The sequence below is a fragment of the Cylas formicarius genome, unplaced genomic scaffold, assembly GCF_029955315.1.
Source record: "Cylas formicarius isolate icCylForm1 unplaced genomic scaffold, icCylForm1.1 PGA_scaffold_10__41_contigs__length_53128322, whole genome shotgun sequence".
NCBI classification, from domain to species: Eukaryota; Metazoa; Arthropoda; class Insecta; order Coleoptera; family Brentidae; genus Cylas; species Cylas formicarius.
This window is the reverse complement of record NW_026844214.1, coordinates 19,942,377-19,955,408: the sequence shown is the minus strand read 5'-3', so window position 1 is coordinate 19,955,408 and position 13,032 is coordinate 19,942,377. Positions and strand designations below refer to the sequence as shown.

The following is a 13,032-nucleotide window of genomic DNA, read 5'->3' as shown; positions in this document are numbered from 1 at the left end:
AATTTAATACTCATTTTTAATAGCATCAGGTAGAGAATTACTATGCGAAACTAATTTCCCTATGTATAGTTTGGGTTTAACAGGTCGTCGAGAAAATTGATAATTTCCTGACAATAATAGCATCCACTTAATTCTGTATGTAATGACATCACAAATTAATTATTTAAGTTGAACACGTTTGTCTGGGTAGGTGTCAGGTAACTTTGTTGGTAGCCAACAAATAAATTACATTCTAAACGCACATTAATTCCGCTATTTTCTTTTTAAACAGTGATTTCCCCTCACTTAACTCGTTGGCTCAACACATTTAACGAGATCTAGGCATATTTTGATAAGTGACGGAAGCCAAAATGTCGCATTCAAACTTATTTACGATTTGTCAGCGGCCACGTTAGATGTTGAATGCCGTAAGGTCTTTGGTTAAGAACAAAATATTAAACGTCGTGCATGCGCATGATGAATGCACCTTCCTTTTTTTTTATTAGACGCTTCATAGATTGCTGTATTACAGGATCACTATATTTCCGCAGCTATATGGTTGGCCATATAGGGTTATAATTTTTTTACACATTTTTGCTACTTGTGATCTGCTAGAATTATTATACACTGCTTAATGTGATAATAAAAAATCTTTCGAAAAATCAAAAAAATGCTTTATGAAAAATATTGTTTTTGTCCATGATTAAAAAATAAAGTAAAGGTTCGGATTCCCAATCATTCGGAAAGAGCGTGCGATCGGAAATCTGAATTTGTGAACAAGCGTTCTTTCCAGGTGGGCGAAAATACCGGTCGAAGTGTGTCGACTCATAATTACAACAGCGTCTCCAACAGCATTAATCTTTTGACGTCATCGTAGAAACTTATTTAATCTCTAAAGATCAAAACACATAGTAAAGTTTTCAACGGATCACTGGGTTGTTACCGCACTTAGAGAAAATTCTATTGTTTTAACAAATAAATTTATCAAGTTTGTTAATCATGAGATAAATTTACCAAGGTTGTCATACATGAGATTCTTCATACCTTGGAAGAGCGTTCTTTCTAAGTCTCAGTTTTCAGCTTATCAATCAAGGAGCTATAAGCTAGAAATTTGGTAATTTTGGAACTCCTAAAGGAAGCATTTTTGCGAAGGGAATTTGTTCAAATTTTTTCAATTTTGCTGGTACCTGCGAACTAAGTTATCACATTTAAACCTGCATTACAGACTACGTCAGGTGAGGAAGAAATAAATTAAAGAGTTCCACAAGAACTTTTGTTTAACTTAGCCGCGGAAACCTTTTTAATTCACTACCAGAAAATTAATACTCGATTAGAAATTAGTAGCAGAATTTGTTGCATAACGAAAAATTGAATGTATGCTTCGTTATACTTTTTCTTTTAATAAGATGCTGGGAGGAGTATTTTAAAATTTCCCAATTAGTTCAATATGCGCTGTGTCGTTTGGCACACTTTAATGCTAAAAGTTGTTATTGTTATACAGTGGAAATGGTAAGGAGACATTAATTTTCTTTTGAGCGTGAATTATGACTGCAGAAGGTACCCCCGCTTCCACCCACAGGCGTTTTATAGTTTCGAGTATAAAAGGCGGCCATAAAACTGCGTCGTTAATATTAATATTTAGGAGTTTGTGTTGCAGAAATTTCGAAGTTGTAAAACGAGCAGAATAGAAAATTTTTCGCATTTATAACTTGATCGACGTAATATTTTAAACTCCGCGGCTGCAATAAGAGGAGATCTTTTTACTGGTGCATGTTAAGTTATGAAAAGAAAAAGAGCAATACTTATTGCTGACACAAAATGCAAGAACGTAAATTATATAACTTGGCCAATAAAATTGCTTTATAGGTAATAAATTTTTAGTCGTAAAATCGTTTTAAATGTTAGGCCAGTTCTGCGAGTGGATGCCGCAGTATCCACTGGGGAAAAAAACCCGGATAAAAGTATTAAAACTATCTGTTACTCCAAGCTTAAGTTGTGCCTCAGTTTTATGACTTTCAAATCGTAGATTCTGATTCACTGGTAGAAAGATGCATTAAATTAGAGTTTCGGGAGTAGTGCAATTCGTTCCTGAAAAGTACAAAATATTTCTTTAACCAAGGTTGGTTAGTTCCAGTTCCGCATTCCTTCAATGAAAAGTTTAAAACAGCAATGTATTGTTTGTCTACGCAATTTAATGAAGTAAGTTCAACCAACAGCAGCTTGACTGCTTAACAACATAGAATACATGTAGGAATCTTTGTTTACGAAGAGTTCCCAGAGTCCTAATATTCAAGGCGCCGATATTTATTCCCCTGGATATTTAACTTGTAACTTAGAAATTTGTGTACTTTCTATAATCTGAATACGCATTTTATGTTAGGGTGAGGAAACAGAGCACTCAAACTTAAAATGAAGGCAAACAAGTGCACAGTAGAGAAGTTTAACAGATGACAACATTATGGACTTCTAAACTACAACGTTTGATGAAAGCAAGTAATGCATTGTTGAACAGTGTTCGCACTAGAGCTTTACGATGACCAGTGATTGCGAAATACGACTTTTAAGACTCAGTGTGCTTAAAGCCTGTTTCAGCAAAAACCGTGGTAACTAACAGTCGATAGATATCTATGAGATCGATACTAAAGGGTTATGGTTTATGGTGTCGTCTCAATTGGTAGCAAGTCACCTAAATGTTTTGAATAGAACCATGAACGCTCATTAACGTGTTATTATCTTTTGCGTTGCTCTACTTTAGAAACAGCAAGATCCAATTTTTCGCTCCAGTTACTGAAACATGCTCCAATAAGATAATAACCCTCCTGGCGCACAAGGTCACGAGATTTATCACATGTTGAACATGACTGGGATACAACAGGTCCATACATGGACGCCATATACGTCACGCGAAATACGCACTAAGAGCCTGCTTCAGCCAGACCGGGGTAACTAGGGAAGAATTAAAGCCTACAAATTGCAGTCCTCGAATACTATCGCAATGAATCATTTAATCAATGAAGCATGGATGTGAAACTACGCTTACTACAGGGTGGTAGTATTAATAATGTATTACAACCTCCCTCCGGAACTGCAAGATCCGGCAGTATAATGCCGGACTACCTACCGCGACAGTTAGTAGAAACTTCCTCTGACAAGCTGATATATCCGTGGCGCACGCTGTCACCAGCCTTATCATCCATATTGAAAATGTACCCAATATGATAAGCCGGAGGCTGAGTCGGTTGCGACATTTTATTCTGAATGTACAATGTTTATGTTCATTAATCATTTTCTTCAAGTTAGCAAAATTTATATGTCCATGTCTTCAGTGCCATTTTTCAGCAGTGACTAAACAACATCTTTCTATGTTACTGGACCTATGTATATACATTATCAACTAAATGAGCGGCAGCAATAGTCTCTGCCCCCCAGTATTTCAGAAAAAGAATTTTGAAGCTTTTTGGTAAGTTACAGGGAGTAGATACGTATTCTGATGATCTGATTATAAGTGGAAATTCCGAAACTGAATATGATAATTTAAAAATGGTATTAGAGCGAGCCTCGAAATATAACATCAAATTTAATAGGGACAACATTCAATTTACGTCAAGTGACATTAAGTTTTTTGGTCAAGTATTCTCAAAAGATGGGCTTAAACCATGTAAATCGCATATGCCTCTACCTCAAAATAAGACAGATCTTTTAAGACTACTGGGAATGTCAACATTTTTAGGCAAGTTGATACCAAATATGTCGAAGGTGGCTCCGCTACGAAATTTGACCTGTAATGATATTCAATTTGTGTGGACAACTGAAGATGATGTATCCTTAGAGCAACTCAAACATTTACAAAGCTCCAATTTTGTCATTTTTGGTAATTTTATTTAGCTGTCGAAAGTTTCAATATTTTCTTTATAATGTCAAAGATATACAGGTTCATTCGGATCACAAACCGTTAGAAGCAATATATAAGAAAAGTCTTCAGTCAGCACCATCGCGACTTCAGCTGCTTCGATTATTAGAATATGACCTTCAAGTCGCATATATACCAGGTAAATATTTGTATATAGCAGATACTTTGTCCAGAGCTTTTTTAACAGAACCTGATTTAAACACTGAATTTTCTAAAGATTGTCCGATGAGCAAAAATAAATTTTCAAAAAAGTCACACGACAAGATAGCCAGCCAGTTGCAAACTATTATTAATTTTGTTCAAACAGAATGGCCAGATCACAGTAAATTATACCACTTCTATAAATCTAGGGATGAATTATCAGTTTCTGATGGATTACTGTTTGACGGCTATAAACTAGTTGTGCCTAACCAACTCAAACATGAGATGTTAGTTAAACTACATGAAGGGCTCCTTGGCATTGAAAAAGTAAAATGTTTCATTTAACAGCTATAGTTTAAAAAATTTCGCTCATGAACGGAATTTTAATGTAATTTGTCGTAGTCCTCATTATCCTAATGGCCTGACAGAAAAGGCCGTCGACATTAGTAAAAAAAGGCTAAAAAAGCGTCGGAAGAGTGCAAAGATATATTTGAAAGTTTAATGCAATGCAGGATTACTTCTCTAAAATTTGTTAATTATTCCCCTAATTAGTCATGAATCAGATGTGTGAAACCAAGTTACCTGTGTTAGTCGAGTTATTAAAACCAAGATTGTGTGATGGTGTTAAACAAAAACTCATATCCCAACAGGACAGAAATAAACTTCATTATAATAAAACAGCTAAGGATTTAAAGCCCTTGGAGCCTAATCAAAATGTATCGGTTTATAACTACAATAATAATTCGTGAGAGTCTGGTAAAATTGTTAACGTCGCATAGAATCCTAGATCATACAGTGTGCTAGATAATAGTGGAAATCTTGTTATTAGAAATAGATTTGATTTAAAAAGTTATTTAAATGAATACAATCCATTATAGAATAGTGATTTTGACTTTGAAAATCAATATGTACCAGATGTCGACAACAATGATGTACCATCACCTGAAATTGACGTTTTAGGTAAAATTGTGTTTAAAGAGAAAAAAAGTTAAGTCTGATCTTTGTTGTTATACGCAACCATTGTGAGATCTAGTGCGCATTGTTACCAAGAAACCACTACAAACAAGTGGCGCGTAAAAACAGTTGAAGAAAATGGCGTTAATCTGGAGTTTGAAAAATCGGTAATTAGAATCCTCATAAAAGGTTTTAAAAACATACTGCATTTATTATCACGGAATGTAAGACAGTTTAAAACAATAACATCTTATATACTGATCAAGAATAACTTTATTTTCGTTGGGAAAATTTGACCTATTGCCATTTTTACCAACCTCTCTCTTCTTCTTTTAAATTTGACTTGCAAAAGCACTACCTGTTTTACCGACTTTCGACTCCAAGTCCGATAACTTAGTTTTAGAGATGAGACTCCGCAACAAACTTATGCCCCTGGTAAATCCTGAATAGGGATTTTAACTGATCCCATAAAGTCTTTGGCCGTTGTAGTGTCTACCGTCAAAGTCAGCTTTGCTCTGGCTTTGGCAATTTGTGTAGCATCCGTCTCGCCTTGCTCTAGACACGTGTTTAGGTTTTCTATTATGATAAAATTTTCTGACGCAAAGGCCCGAAAATCATAATTTGTCCAGCCTAGAAGCTTAGGGACAATTGCAAGGTAATTGGGGACATCACATTTAAACTGTGAATTTTAACTTTTTTAGGTTTTTCATGGCTCTGGCCCCATAACATATTGCACGTAAAAAAAAACAACCGTTTCGTTCAACTATTCAGCAATGTGCGAACATAGATGGCGACACAACAAAATTATAATTATTGATAGAAATATAACACGATTACCCTGGAAGCCTCACAGATAGATATCAGTCATCGGATTCGCAGCATCTCACGAAGAGTTGCAGAACGTCAAAACATACGTGGGCAAATTTGTTTCAAAATTTCAGCGATAATTATTGACAAATATCCCAACTACTTCCCAAAATATTTTGTGTAGTATTCTGTCACACAGTATATATGGAAAGCTGGACTCAAATTAAAGTTTCTGAGATATGGTTGTGTTGAAGAGAAGAATAGTGTCATAACTAAGTAATGAATATGGTTTATTACGACTGACAATCGAAGGCAAGATGGAAGGTAAGGAAGGCAAAAAGTAAAACTGATGGCCGAAGAACGTACGTGATTAACCTCAAAAACCTATATACATAGTTTATCGGAGACTCAAGATGAAAAAGCATATGTCGTAGCTCTTGAAAGTTTTTCATCTAAGTTTTGAAAATGATATTTAATTCATGCATTGCATTTTGCCAGTAATAGCTAATAACATCTATTAAAATGTTTGGCAGATTATTGTCTTTGAAGTACTACTGCCGTAAGTAGTGCTAGAAGTGCTGATCAATGACAATCAAAAAAATAAAAATGTAATCTACCCTAGACCATTTTAAAATTTGAATTACGATAAAAATTGTGTGTTATGCAGACGACGCAATCTTGAAGGTCAACGAAGGCGCAGAAGAGTATAAGTATTAAGAGCTAAAACTAAATCGGTAGTTTTCTCAAGGAAAATTAAAAGACTTAAAATTGTAATAAACGACGGAATGATTAAGTAAGTGCCAAAGTTTGAATATCATGTTACGGAAGTTTCTAGTCATGGTGACCTAAAAGCAAAGGTACGCAAGTCAACAAATCCGCTTATATATCGGGGAGCTTACGAGATGTCAGATAGGAAAATAAACATCTGACTGAAAAATCCGAATATATAAATCATGTGAATTATGACATATTCTAACGAGACAAGAGCAGATATAATGGAAACAAACATGATGATGATGAAACAATATCAGGGAAAACATTGCTTTGCACAGTGCGGAATGGTCAAATAAGAGAGCTTTGTAACATTCAGAAGACAGAGAGTGGGAACCAGGTTGTTGGTAGAATGAGCTCACAAAGATTATTAGCCCCAATAACACCGGATTTAAAACCTCTCAGGATAAAGACTGCCAGGATGTCCCTTCAAAATTCTATATCATAAATACGCTTGCAGAACTTAGAAAAAGGGTAAAAGGATCCTAAAAAACAGACCGAAATGTCCGTAACATTTTATTTAATTATCAATAATTAATAGCTATTCACAGCCTTCAAATTCAAATATTAAATCTAGGCGCTCTTGTGAACTTAAAGCTGAAGTCAGAAAAGGGAAACACAATTAAAACAAAATTAAATATCTCAACATATGTAATTTTATTACCTTATACTTATGCAACATACAACTTCACCGGTAATTACTTTTGTAATACATTATCATTTAACTTCTAGCGAATAATAACTAGAGATATATAAATACCTATCAACACTACACATGTATTGAAACAATAATTAATAGTAATAAAAACTTAGTCATCTAGTCGCAATGGTATTACCGACCTTTCAATTAACAAAATAAAAACAATCTTTATACTGAGCTAGTTTACTTTGGAGACAACGATAATGTTTGCGTCAGATTTGTAAAAACATAAAATTGTTTTAAGGCATTCATAAGACTTACGATATATAATATTGAAAAAAAATAGGTAGCAAGATAATGCAATTAAATAACGCAAGCACCAATGTTCAATTTCGCGTTCTCAGTCTATCTTTTAAGACGGAATAAGACTCTTAATAGTATGATAAAAGGTAACCTAAAACTTTTGGCAACGATGCCATGGTTATAGCCAAATTCATCTTGGTTTTTAGCAAGGTCCTTGGTAAGAAAGTCGGCATGAATTCATAGAAATTGGCTATCGCATATTTTCTTGGACTATCCATGTTTTAAAATGTTTTACTTCCAACTACTGGATTAAAAACATTTGCTCCAGTAAGGGCCGGAAAAGCAGGAAGTTAGTAAATAAGTGGTAATTTAGCAGTTTCATATTATTTATTACTCAAGCGTTTTGTCCTCTTGGTACCTACGATATCGTAAAAATTATATTATTTTGAAAATTCGGCTTGTGCTACAGACTGGGTCCATTGAAATATAATCGTCAATAACGAGCGAGAATATTAGTTTTTAAATCATTTTTTAGTCATTCCGTCTCACAACAGGACAAACAAAAGAAAACCTAAAATAAAAGAAAACAAATGTGTATGGATAATAGTTGCTATGACCAATAACATTTAGTTTATACATTGATGCTCTCGAATGAGAACCCCAAAAAGTATATAAATCATATTTTTTGATTATATCTACTTAGCATATATATAATTTTTGAACATGTATTGCTGAAATATGTAGAAACTACATTTTGCTACAATTTGTCTGTAGACGACGATAAATCACCAAATTGTACAACATCCACAAAAATATTTTTTAAGTTGTATAGTAAATCCGAAACTTTTACTAACTCAGATTCGTAGAAAACTGTCTTACCCTTTTAGCCATAAATGAGCGCGAGGTTCAAGTTTTTAAATTTTTTACACAATATTCCCTGCAAAAATCGGCGATACGGCGGATTAGTCAACTCTACATTGAGTATTGATTTTAGGAGGCAGTTTGCCTTATCTTACATAAAAAACTCTGAGCCATAGTGTCTGTTTCAGTTTTGCATAATTAACACCAATCATAAACAGAAAATTTTATATTGTTTTTTCTTAAAAAGCATTTTTTAAATCAGTGAATACTTCTCTCACGTTGTCAATATTGTTCAAGCAACCAAACGTCACACCAATCACGGCCCGCTTGGTAGAATATGGTTTAGTTTATCTATTATAGTAATTTTGGGCAATAAAACTAATGTTGCGGTCGTTAATGGGAATTCTCGCAAATATATAATATTGCCATTTATTTTAATAGACTTCAAATCCACACGAAAAACCCAAAAAAAGACCGAAAAGGCCATAACCTCCATAATCTATGAAAGATTTTATAGTTCTTTACTTTAACTATCATGCTGAAAAATCTAGCCATTTCTCAATGACGTCATTGAGTCACACTTGAATAGTTGCCGGTTTTCGGGGGTGGAGGTAAAACATAACTTTGAACCATATATGTTTATATTTAATATGACAAAAAAATGTAGCCTTAACCTGAGGAAATAAAATCAATAAAAGAGTATTCTAATTATTTTTAAAAGTTCTCTTCTCTTCTCCATGATTTTTTATTAAATCTGATAAATAATTTGTGAATCTTTAATTATTCCAGTAAGTTTTCCGCTTATATTGAAGGTGTTGTTATTATATTGTTTATCTTTATAAAATGACTACTACATTAACGACGCGACACAATTAGTGTAATTTGTTTTAATGCTCCAAAACTTTAGGATAAAAACTACTTTGCACACTTTAATAGATTTACGACTATTTTTCAGTTATAAGTGACTCATTTAAAAAAAATAAAAATTTGAACAGCTATTAGTTTCTGAATCTCACTGACCTAATAAAACTATCAACCACATATATAAACAGTTTGCTAGCCCATTCAGGCTCAATGCTTCTCATAATCTTGGTTAGATCGCCCTGTACAGCACATTAATAAAGTTTGAATTGTTTTATTTAATGGAGGATTAGTTTCAACTATAAGTAGCTTCGTTTTTCGAAAACCTGTCCAAATTGAAGTATCAAAAAAACATTGTTAATTAATAATATGTAATTGCCAATTACTGGCGTAAAAACACCCGACCAACGACGAATAAAGCTGTATTTTTATATAAGTTTATTATTTTTTGCTTGGTGAAAAAATGCAGGGAATATATTTTTTCATACTTTAGCATTATAAAGGCGGATCGCCAATTTTCTACGGCACGTACTAATCTGAAGTTAAGCTAAGGGAATATCATCAAGATGGCTAGTAAATCCTTTAACAATCGTACAACCTTATTAATTAATTCGTTCTTGTTTCACTATATGTACAATTAATATCACTTGCCTGTGAGGACTGTGTTAGGCCCTGAAATCACAATATTATAAATATATATTTTAAAGATGTTCCTAAGCATAAAAACATTTGTACAAAAAGTATGTCACTTTAAGTTCGTACAATTCTTTTGTTGTACCTATTTATAATTTAAAATATAGCAAAAACTCTGTTAATTGGACGATAGCTTCCTTGTTGGACTTTCTTTACATTGTTGTATTACATGCTATGTTTAAAATAATCTATTTTCTAAAATACTCTAAATAAGAAAACATAGGAATAAAAACTGACCAAATTATGTAGTCGCAGCATCATCTGTCAAAACTTAACCGAGTCACTCATAAATCATTGAACGTAAATAATATATGCGTATATATTTTTTTTTAATCTTATTCGGCATTTACGTTATCTGCAAATTCAATAAAATAAAATTTTGGAAAAAAAAATGATTTTGAACATAACATATTTGAAATAATAATAGGAGTTGCATTACATTAGTGAAAATGGTGTTTACCATGAGTACCTGATTTTTTCAAAGCAAGTTTTGAAACTTAATGTAGTCGATAAATTTGGCCCAAAAGCGGATCAGAATCAGAATAGGAAGATTTGTTCAATAAATATTTTCGCAAATGTTGGTTGCTAAAAATATGCTAAATGCAATTAACAGATAAGATGAATAGCAATTACAGTTGTCATCCTAACATTTATGGCAACCGGCTTGAGATATTAACCAATACTATCAACTTCTACTACGTAGGTTCAAGGAACAAGCTAATACCAAAACCTCACATTCTGAAAAGCTAGTAAAATAAAATTTTGAACTTTCTGAACCTTTTCAACGACCCAAATTTGCAAAACAAACAAACAAATCTTTTTCTGATTTGTACAATATCACTTGTTGCTTTATGGAGGACAACCGTATTGAACCGGAAATGCCGTTTTCGACATACAGAGAACGCCACTGACTCTTTAATTTCGCTTTTGATAAATCAGCAGTTTCTTGCAGTTTTATTTAGATACTTATAGAGTGCGCCACTGACTTTTTTCCAAACGTTTCTTAGTAATTAAAAGTAGATTCAAGCATTTAAAAAAAGTTTTACATTAAGAGATGCAAAAATGCTCAACAGACAATATAATATTTCCTATTGCTAACTGCCAATTTCTTAAAGGAGAGAAAATAAGACACAAATATTGGTTACGGTAATAATTCTAATTGGATTGAAGCCCCTTACTAACATATATTTTATCAAAAGCTGCGCAAATATGATATATTTACGATTTTTTTTAATTGATACTCTGATTCCCGTCTTCATAATCACGCAATCAATAGTTGGGCAAAATTTAGCAGCGCCCTAGAGGGACAGGAAAAGGAGAAAAAGGAGGACAAGAATCGTAAACACATCTTCAGGAAATATCCAAAGGTCACTAAAAAAGTTCGAATAGTAGTATCACACCACTTTGTAATATGTAAGTTCAAAGTCACAGACGGTAGTAAAAAATCAACACGAATCTCCCGTAAACAAAATGTTTATTTGTTTTCTAATAAGGGAAAACTGAAGGGTTTAATTTTTAAATTAGAAATAATTAGGAAAAAAAAAAGGTTATAATAAGTAGCCGATTCTTAGTTATTAGACAAAAGGTTGCCTCCTTTGCTCGGTCTTTAACGTAATTCTGACAGAAAAATGAAGCTAAATTTTGTGAAAAGAAAACAGATTATATTAAACTCAAATACGATTGTGGCAATAAAACTTGATTTAAATTTACGTCACAATGTCTTGTGCGTACAATCGATCTTCGTTCATCAACGAATAAGTATTACCACGAATGCGATATAAATTTGACACTGTCCTTTAACATACCCAAATATAAATCAAATTATTTTGCGACCTCTAACACTGATTACTATTTCGGCATTACCAGATGCATTTCGCTTAAATATGAGATATACTGTTCTACTTATCCATTTGTAAACTTTTTCTTTTGTATACGGTAGATTTAGATATAAGGTTTTACTTATATTTTGCATTCTACCTATGCGTCACCCATAAATCATTGAAAAAAAGGTAGAAATGCGGTCAATTGGACACCATGTAAAATTGTTGTAGATTTTTTTTCTTATTTCTAATATTTCCTTCAAAACATTTAGAAATATATGAGTTAAACATTTTTCATAAATTTTGATGAAGGTTATAAAGTACTTTAAAATATATTACAGTAAACCTAGTAACATATTAAAAAGAAAATGTCGCCATCGACCGTCTGATATCTTTCAAAGATTAATAGATGAAATGTTACATATGAACGTTACATTTGGAACTAAGAAAGAGGAACAGATGGGGTAGTTTTGTACCGCAGACTTACTGTTTCATGAGAGATCGTAATTATTGCAGCTACCTTAGTGTCTGAAATTCCTCTTGGAACGCTAGTTCTTAAAAATACAAAAACTCTTGTCTGTTGTGGACGGGCATTCTTGCAATCACTGACTTCGTATTAAGTACTAGCGAAAATTGTTATAATCAGTTTGTGAAATCAAAGTGAAAACCTGCATGACTTTCGCATTTAATTGAATGTAAAATATATATATGTCTAGAACAAAGCGCCAAAAAAAAAATTTGCCAAAAGCACAAGATTTAAGAAATAATGCACTCTGTGTTATGATCCGTTATGTTATAATAAATATATTTTTTCATATATGGATTTTTATAAAAGGTTCCCAGTTTATTGATATCAGTCAATTATGTATAAATTTGACATTTTCCACTTTTCGATCCATTAGACGCATAAATTACAGTCTACATTTTATATCATTTATGGGTGATCTTTTAGGCAGGATACAGAAACTTACCGGAAAACATTTGATAGGTCCCAGCAATATTTTAGTATCGTGCGTTGAGTTTTTTGCTTACACATTACACTGCATTGCATCTGGTCCTGCTGATTTGGCATTTATTGAGCAAAAATTAAATTAATTTTATTGTGACCAATAGGACGAATGTTTTACCATACGACGGCGTTGGAACATTTGAACTTATCACAAAAGGTTCATACTAAATTAATAATTCGGTGTGTTTTTAAGGTAGAAACGTACATGGCTGGCCACCTGAAACAAATGAAAATATGTCAGTATTAGTAATAGCAATCAATTACTACAAAGTAAAAAACTAAC

At 32.9% G+C, this 13,032-nt stretch overlaps 1 protein-coding gene across 2 annotated transcripts in view; it reads right to left on the bottom strand.

The window, feature by feature from the left end:
* Positions 1-7,243: 7,243 nt before the first annotated feature.
* Positions 7,244-13,032, bottom strand: part of LOC132695699 (protein doublesex) — a 222,805-nt gene continuing 217,016 nt past the window's right edge. Inside the window, exons 5-6 of one of the 2 annotated variants that reach the window (XR_009617870.1) lie at positions 12,712-12,966; positions 7,244-9,899 (exon numbers count right to left, since the gene is read on the bottom strand). The gene's annotated coding sequence lies outside the window, so the exon portion shown is untranslated. Of the gene's footprint in view, positions 12,967-13,032 lie in introns of both variants that reach the window. The other variant, XM_060660124.1, reaches the window with a different exon arrangement.